Here is a 9,719-nt window from a genome sequence, read left to right on the forward strand (position 1 = left end):
GGCTCGACAATTTCTTCCCCTTGGTGTTGAATGATGTATTCGGTCTCTTCGAAGAGTGGGAGAAGGTAGTTCGGTCTATGAACATTCAAGCGGTAAATTTTGCTAGGCAATGTGAAGGATCTAGCTTCATTCGTCAACCACCCAAATTTGTTGTCAAAAGTATCATTCTTGACCCATTTGAACTTTAGAATCATGGTGGGCAAATCAATAAGATGGCCTCCTTTTACCAGTGTATAAGTGTTATTCTTGTTGAAATTCCGGTTAAAATGCTTAGCCAAATAGGTAACTAATCCTCCATTGGTAATAAAGGCTGTGCCTTCTTTGCCACTATCAACATTAAGCCATCAATCAATCAAAAGTCGTAAAGCATTGTATGGCTTGGTAAACTTTCTTCCAATGTTCAAAGCCGACTCAAGAAGAATAAAATCAAGTTTGGTAAGATGATTTGTGCCTTTCCTAGCTATCAAAGTATTCCCAATGACCTTATGCCATACTCTAATGCCCAGATGATGGACTAAGAGAGCACGACAATCATGATAAGACACGAATTTCTTTCCAGAAATGGCCATCCAAAGAGGAGCGGGGTCATACTTGGTAGGACTCTTTGTAAAAGTCGCATCATCACTAAGGCCAAATATCTTACCCATTTCGTCATAAGATAAGCATCTATCAACATTTTCAAGACGAAACTCAATAATGGTTCGGGTCTCCACCTTTGTGACTTTCAAAGAGCACAAAAACTCTAAGGTGAGGGAGGAGTATGTCAATTCTTGCATTGCAAACAATTTACTCAACCCCATAGACTCGAAAAAGGTCTTAGTTTGCTCAAGAACACCCAATTTTGACAATTCATCTTCACAAATGAACTTAGTAGGCATGATGGTTTTCTTAGCAAAGAGAATAAATTTCTTCCTATGGGAGTCAGAAGTGAAAATTACCTCCGGATAATCGGCTAATTGTTCAATGACCGGAGTGGTAGAAGTAGTAGCTTCCATAGAAGGACCTTGTTCTTGAATCTCCAACCTTGCATTATGAACTACCAATGCCTTTTATGCTTGTTTGTCTTGAAGAGCTTGTTGCCTCTTAGAAAGTGTCTTCTTTTGGGGTGCCTTGCTTCCACCTTTTGTTCTTGCCACACTCCTTTGCTTAGTAACACCAATGAAAGCTTGAAATCTTCAATTTCTAGTAATGCCCAAATCGATTTAGGATAGATGAAGGTTGCCTTGTATCCTAAAAATCGACTTAAAACTTGAAGATTTTGGTGTTTGAATCACTTGTTGTTGCTAAAGGAGTGATTAATTTTTGTTTTGAGGAAGTTTGGATTTGATGTGGTTGATTTTGGTTGAGAAAATTTGTTTTTGTTGATGGAGAGGATGAGGGTTTTGGGGTTTTGGGTAGTGTTTGTGTTTTGAAATAATGGAAATGAATGGGAAATGAGGGTTTAAAAGACCTGTTGGTTTTTGAATTGCAGAGGGAGACGAGCGGCTTCAGTATCGGGACGCTCGGATTCTTCAATTTCTGGGTTCAGAAAAAGACGCATGGGACGAGCGGATTGCAGGAAGGACGAGCGGATTCCTGAGCTGAGACGAGCGTCTTTGGCTTAGGACGCTCAGATTCCTTTCCAGTGAAAAATCCCAAATTTTAGTAGTAAAAAGACGAGCGTCTTTCCTCTTGGACGACCATCCTGACTGAGACGAGCGGATTCCTTGCTGGGACGCTCGGATTCACAGTCAGACCCAAAAATATTTTCTGCAGCTTCATAAGACGAGCGTCTTATGCCTTGGACGCTCGGGTTCTTTCAAGACGAGCGGATTATCCCTCGGGCCGCTCGGATTCTTCCTTGACCACACGGATTCAGGTCCATCCGTGGGTGCTTCGTAACCCGTGTCATTTCATTCTTCAATTCTTGAGTTCTTCATTGTAGGGGCACTACAAAGGCATGATTAGCCTAGGCAATTGCTATCTCCACACTAAGGCAAATCACTACACATCAATAGACTCATAAGTCCCTCCCTCACTTCTCTCAAAATGATGAAAATCTTAATCAAGGCATAAAAATGTAAATCCAAAAATGACAAAAATGCAATACAATAATTGAAATGCAAGTTAGGGAGTTAGAATATTTACAAATGGTGGTTTAGGGAGGACTCCACCAAACTCTCATCCAATGTGAGATGTCAAGGGGGGACATGTTCAAGGTGTTGTTGATGTTGCTCAACACCTTGAAGAAGTAGTCGAAAGCTTGTTCATTGTCATGATGAAGATCTTTAATAGACCTTTGCACTTGTTGTTTTCCATGATGGTCTTGGGTCATAGAATTACCAATATAGGGATTGAATATCTCCTCAAACTCATCATCCCAAAGACTGCATACTTCGTCTACTTGATCACTAAAAATGTCTTGAGTTGATGAAGACAACTCTCCTTCTTTCTTGTCTTGGCCAATGAGGCCTTCTTCTTTGCTTGTCATGGGTGAGCTTTTCGAGCACTCACTATTGCAATTTCCTTGCTCATTTGATGGAGCATCATCCACTTTCGTTTTCCATTGAAATTCCAATTTCTTCCTATCATATTTCCGGCTATAGTGATCAACCATAAAACATGGCTCATGCAATCAGGGAGCTCTCATAGTCTTGTCAAGATTGAAAGTGATGGTTTCATCTCCCACTTCAAGGGTGAGTTCTCCATGCTTTACATCAATCACCGCTCCCGCGGTGTGCAAGAAAGGTCTTCCTAAAATAATAGGAATGTTGGAGTCTTCTTCCATGTCAACAATAACGAAATCCACCGGGATGAAGAATTTTCCAATTCTCACGGGAACATCTTTCCATACCCCTAAAGGTGTCTTTGTTGATCTATCTGCCATTTGAAGCGTGATGTTGGTGCATTTGAGTTCTCCCATTCCTAGCCTCTTGCTTACCGAATATGGCATAACACTAACGCTTGCCCCAGGGTCACATAAAGCTTTGTTGATTGTAGTGTCACCAATAGTGCATGGAATGGAGAAACTTCCCGGATCCTTGAGCTTTGGAGGTGAACTTCCTTGAAGAATAACACTACTTACTTTAGTAAAAGCAATAGTCTCAAGCTTCCGGATTGATTTCTTCTTTGTAAGGATATCTTTCATATACATTGCATAGGCCGGGACGTGATTGATCAATTCCGTAAATGGAATTGCGACTTCTAAATTCTTCACAATCTCCATGAATTTTCCAAGTTGGTCATCAAACTTAGGCTTAGCTTGACGACTCGGGAATGGAAGTCTAATCACAATAGGCTCCTTTTCTTTGGCCTTCTCTTCATCCTTCTTTGAAATTTCTTGAATGGTGGGTTCTTCTTCTTTAGAGTTTTCAACAACTCTTTCCTTGTCACTAGCATTCACAACATCTTCATCAACGGGTGTCTTCAGCCTTTCATACCTTGTACCACTCCTCAAATGGATGGCACTCACCGATTCTTGTCTTTGGGGATTACCTTGAGGTGGTAATTTTCCCTTTTGTCTTTGTGAACTTGAAGATGCTAATTGAGACATTTGGGTCTCCAACATCTTTGTGTGAGCTAGTATGTTGTTAATGGTGATGTCTTTTTCTTGGCTATCCTTTTGCATTTGAGTGAAAAACTCTTGTTGGTTCTTTTGCATTTGGAGGACCGCTTTTTGAACATCAAAACCTTGGTCATTTGATTGAGTGTATGGAGTTTGATTTTGGAAACCTTGGTTTTGGTTGTAAAAGGGTCTTTGATTTTGGTTTCTCATTGGAGGTGGGGTGTATGTTGGTTGAGGGTTTTGAACATTTAGGCTTTTGTATGAGAGATTTGGATGGAATTTGGTGTTTTCATTGTAATAGTTGGAATAAGGGGTACCACTCTTGTATGCTTGAAAAGCATTCACTTGCTCACTTGTTCCCCTACATTCACTTTGATCATGTACCAAAGTTCCACAATTCTCACATATTCCACTTGGAATTAGACCTGGCAAAAGTATACCGAATTCGAAAAACCGATCGAAAATACCTAAATCGACACCTGACCGTACACCCGAAAGGTATAACTGAACTTCACCCCGAAACCTGAATCGACCTGAATTTATTCGAAATCGAACTGAATTTGTAATATCCGAAATAGACCCAAAATCGAATGAACCTGAACTGTTTCAATCTGAATTGTATTAATCCGAACCGATATATATCCGAACCGATTTTAACCCGTACATTGATGACAGAAACCTAACATTAAAACCCGAAATGACCCGAATGTACCTAGGCGTCACATCTAGGGTGTCTTTTTGTACATGAGTGTTACCCATTTGATGTCGATGAATTAATATTATATCGTAGTTATACAAAAAATCATTATTTATTACTTTTTTAAAAAAAATTATTCGTATTATATCCAATGTTTTGAATAAAGACTTAATCCCTTGACATCCGATCCGATTATGACCTGACTCGAATCTCATCTGCTCTGATATTAACCCGACTCGAACTTTATTTGCATCGATATTGACTCAACTCGAACCTGAATCGATCCGAAATATCTACAACCGATTAAAAGTGAAAACTGAATCACACCTGAGTTGAACCGAACTGAAATCGAAAAAAAAGATGAACCGAAATAACCGATCCGAAAGAACCCGAACCGAAACAGATCCGATTGACCCATTTGCCACCTCTACTTGGAATCGATGAAGATGCCACCATGGCATTAACATGTTGCTTTGGTGATTTTGAGGCTTCTTCAAGTTTACCCATAGCCTTCTCAAACTTCAAATTAATGGTATCAATATGAGCACTAAGTTGAGCACCCAATTGAGTAATAGAGTCCACTTCATGCTTTCCTCCTCTAGTAGCCTTCCGAGGTCTACTATATTGTGAGTTATGGACCGCCATTTCCTCAATCTTGTTCCATGTTTGATTATCGTTAACTTCGGTGAACATACCATTTGATCCCATGTTGAGAATGTTTCGGGAGTCTTCATAAAGACCATTCCAAAATTGTTGTACCAAGAACCACTCGCTAAGTCCATGATGAGGACATGAGCGACAAGTTCCTTTGAATCGCTCGCCAAGCTTCATACAAAGATTCTTCGTCCCTTTGTTTAAAACCCGTGATTTGGGCTCTTAGCATGTTAGTCTTTTCCGGAGGGTAGAACTTTTTGTAGAAAGCAAGAGCCAATTTCTTCCAAGAGTCAATACCAAGAGTAGCCTTATCAAGGCTTTTTAACCATTGTTTCGCGGTACCAATCAAAGAAAAAGGAAATAAGACCCATCGAATTTGGTCTTGAGTCACTCCGATTTGTGAAATCGCATCACAATAGTCACAAAAAGTCTCCATAAGAGAATGAGGGTCTTCACTAGGCATGCCCCCAAATTGACTTCTTTTGACTAATTGGATAAATGCGGATTTTGCAATGAAATTACCGGTCAAGTGTTGTGGTGTGGGAGTACCATTGGGTAGGTTCTCCTCGGTTGGTACGGAATGTGATGAAAATTTAGGCATTGTGGGTTGATTTTGTGGTGGGTTTTCTGTTGGGTTCTCCTCTCCTTCTCTTGCAAAAGGGTTGATGAACTCAATATTGTTTGGTTGAATATCCACAATCTCACCAATACCTCTCAAAGTATTTCTAGCAAGTCTTATATTGGTTGTCAAAGTTCTTTCAATTTCGTGATCAATGGGTAACAAGTTACCTTGTGATCTTCTAGACAAGCAAAATATCAAACAACTTGAAAATGATTTGAACAAACCTTGAGGAGTTTTACTTCCCCAAGGCAAAGAAAGACACAACTAAGAACAATCAAAGAAAACCAAATCAAGTTAACGCCGTCCCGGGCAACGGCGCCATTTTTAGTCGGACTATCGTTTTTGGTTAGTTGTCGTTAGGAGCACCTAGACCAAAACAATATTTATAGCTTCACAAACTACTCTACTATTAGTAAAACGGTAAGTAAAGGTCGGATCCCAAGGGACGGGTATTGATGTAGGATTTTCGATTGCAAGTAGTGGTGTTTAAGGGTGTCACAATTTGGGTTGAGATAAGAAGATCACTAAACTAAATAACAATGTAAATAAACAAGCAAGATGATTAAAATGAGATGTAAACAATTGATTAAAAGCACTAGGGTGTCATGGGTTAATAGGAGATTCATGGGAATTGATCATACAAACATATTCTTAAATTATATGCAAGCAATTATTGTTGTGATAGGATTGAGTTGGTTTATATCTTACAATCCTAGGAAGGTTTGGGTCCTGGAGCCGAATCGATTAGATTGTACAACACCTACAAGTCGACTTAATCCTCCCTACTCAACTATATGCACGGTCTAATGAGACTCGAGTTGGTTTATGTCTTACAAGTCTCATTGAAAAGGTAAGTGATGGGTAAAAAATGCAAGGATTCATAGGCTCGCATTTCATCAAACATAACATGTGCATAAGTTGTGATCACAACAAGCAAGCAAATAAATCATGTGAACATACTAGATTAAGCATGAATCATCCCCCATGTTGGTTTCCTCTAATTCCCCATTAACCCTAGCTAAGGAAACTACTCACTCATTATCAAGTTTAACATGCTAACAAGGTTGTCAAACATATTAACAAAGCAAAACATGATGAATGAATGGAAAATGATTAACAATAATTAAAACAAGCGTTAAGAGAATTATACCTAATGATGATTCCAAAATAATAAGCAAAGAATAATAGAAGTACTTGATGATTGATGAAAGGTTGTCAATCTCCCAATAATACCCAAATAATCTTCAATTACCCAAAATAAATGATGAACAATAGAGAAATTAAGGAAAAGAGATTTGTATTAATGCTTAATTAAAAGTTGATTACAAGATTAAAATGAGATTAGGAAGAACATAAATAATATTAAGGATTGATCCTAATCTAATTAGTACAATGGGGTATTTATAGTGAGGATTAGGTACATAAATTAGGGTTACTAAGGGCTTAAATGACGATTAAGACCCTTAAGAAAAGTTGAGGAAATGCTCCTCTCGAAGGAAGATGCTAGTCTCCTTTTTGCTAGTCTTTCATAAATATGCGCATCCCGAGTGGAACAAGGAAGAGACGTGCTGTACTGGGCAGGAATCCGAGCGGCCAAGGGGTTGGGACGAGCGGATTGCAGTGGTGCAGGACGAGCGGATCGTGTGGTGGGACGCTCGGATTGTGTGGGTCTGGGACGTGTGGACAGGGTGGTGGGACGCTCGGATTGTGGAGGTGGGACGAGCGTCCCGAGGCTGCGACGGGCGGATTGTAGTCCAGTAAGCTTCTTCCTCTTTTCTTCTTTTCTTCTTCCAACAATCCTCAAGGATCTTGTCGGAGATGCAAGGATCTTCTTCATCATTGCCCATCTACTACATTATTTATATAGGCCTTCTAGTCTTGTCTTCACTTTGATGCTTGGTCATTAGATTCGATCAATTTAGCTCCATTTTGCCATGAAAATGCAAGGTTTGCACTCCTCTCCTACCAAGGAAACAAAACCTTAAAGAATATGCAAAACAAAGGACTAAAGATAGTAAATGACCCAATTATGCACTAAAAAGCATAGGAACGAGGCTAATTTGGGGACTAAATATGCTCAAATATTGGTCACATCAGTGTCTGACCGAGATGCGAGGTTTATATCCAAGTTTTGGCAAGAACTGCAGGATTTGATGAGTACTACCTTGAAGATGAGTACAACTTTTCATCCTGCAACTGATGGTCAGACTGAGAGGACTATCAAGACCTTGGAGGACATGTTGAGAGCATGTGCCATGGAGTTTGGGGGAAGTTGGGAGGACAGACTGGATTTGATAGAGTTTTCGTACAACAACAGTTACCATACTAGTATCGGGATGGCACCTTTCGAAGCTTTGTATGGTCGGAAGTGCCAAAGTCCAGTTTTTTGGGACGACTGTTCAGAGGCAGTGGTTTTAGGACCACAGCTGGTACAAGATATGGTAGAACAGGTTCGCCTAATTCGTCAAAAGATGAAAGCAGCTCAGGATCGCCAGAAGAGTTATGCTGACTTGCACCGCAGAGACATCGAGTTCGCAGTAGGTGACAAGGTCCTTTTGAACATGTCACCAATGCGAGGAGTGATGAGATTTGGAAAGAAGGGCAAGTTGAGCCAGAACTTTATCGGTCCTTATGAGATTTTGGACCGTGTAGATGAGGTAGCCTACAGGTTAGCTTTGCCACCAGCTTTGGATAGAGTCCACAATGTCTTCCATGTTTCACAGCTCCGGAAGTATGTGAGTGATCCGTCACATGTGCTTGAGGTTAAGAACATCGATCTTGATTAGTCCTTGTCCTATGATGAGGTTCCTAAAGAGATTCTAAACCGCAAAGTACGCAAGACAAGGAATGGTGAGACCCTCTTACTCAAGGTGCTTTGGTCTAATCATAATGTGGAGGAGGCCACATGGGAACCAGAGGAGGCTATGCGAGAGCGTTTTCCTAACCTTTTTGCTCAGGTACGGTTGGTTACGGGGACGTAACCGTTGTCTTTTTAGGGGGGTAGGAGATGGTCGTATGTATGTTTTGGGGTAGTTTGAGTCTAGTTTGAGTCGAGTTAGTGGTACTTTGTGATGTTTTGTGTTAGTATATCGTTTGGTATGTTGTGTTGGGAGGTTGTTTGGTTGTAGTGTGTTTTTGTAGAGTGCGAACTTCGGGGACGAAGTTCTTTTTAAGGGGGTAAGACTGTAATACTACGGTTTTTATAGGCTGGTACTCGACCGAGTACGGCCTACTCGGTCGAGTAAAGTGTTTCATGTATCCTGTTTGGCTACTGCCCAGGAACACTCGGCCGAGTATGCGGAATATTTGACCGAGTAAAGGGTACTCGGCCGAGTATACTTTATACTCGACCGAGTATCCGGTCTGTCGAGTGTTATTTCCGCGGTTTGATTTGGAAATGATTAGGGCATTATATATTATGCTAAACTATTTCTAATTACGTTTTATAAAACCTAAAACATTCTACAACGCTCTAATCATCTCTGAATCTCTCCTTTGTGTGTGTGGGTGATCATAACAATTACATTCACTTCTTTGATTCTTCATTGGTAAGTCTTTATCTTCACATTCAACGGTTCATATTCTAGGGTTTGTCTTTGATTATGAATTGGGGGAAATGGGGTTTTGAATATAATGATTGTGTTATGTGATTATTGATTAGGTGGAGACTTTGTAGAGGAGCCGTTCTAGATTGCTTGCTCGCATTCCTTGCTGTTGTGCTAAGGTAGGGTTTCCCTACTCAGTTCCTATTTAATTGATTTGAGATTATGTTGTATTGCGTACGATTGTTTGTCTGCTGATCATTGTTGGAGTGTTGGTGTGGTGTTGGTATGGTGTTGTTGTTGGTGTTGTGATGATTGTGGTGGAGTCACTTGCGGGAGTGGCTTCACACCCTAGTTCGCCCTCCGTGGAACCCGCCACGGGAGGGGATGTGCACATTAAGGGACAGGGTTATCGCTCGTTGTTGAGCGGGATTTAGGTGGGGATTGGCTGCGGTCCCCCACTGGCGGCGAGGATTACCTATTGCGATGGGTAATCTGGTAGGGCTACACACTTCGGTGTGTAGTCGGTTACTGTGTGAGATCGAGAGATTGCGGATGGAGGATGATCAGCTGGTTGCTTTATACACTTGTCTTATTTTAATTATACAGTAACTGACCCCGTTGTGCTTTGTAAAATATGTGGTGATCCATTCGGGGATG

At 40.7% G+C, this 9,719-nt stretch overlaps 1 non-coding gene across 1 annotated transcript; it reads left to right on the forward strand.

Moving 5' to 3' along the window:
- Positions 1 to 5,016: 5,016 nt before the first annotated feature.
- LOC141637691 (small nucleolar RNA R71) lies at positions 5,017 to 5,124 on the forward strand. The gene has a single exon (XR_012541861.1). It is a non-coding gene; the product is annotated as a small nucleolar RNA R71 (small nucleolar RNA).
- Positions 5,125 to 9,719: the final 4,595 nt, after the last annotated feature.

The sequence above is a fragment of the Silene latifolia genome, unplaced genomic scaffold (genome assembly GCF_048544455.1).
Source record: "Silene latifolia isolate original U9 population unplaced genomic scaffold, ASM4854445v1 scaffold_132, whole genome shotgun sequence".
Taxonomy (NCBI): domain Eukaryota; kingdom Viridiplantae; phylum Streptophyta; class Magnoliopsida; order Caryophyllales; family Caryophyllaceae; genus Silene; species Silene latifolia.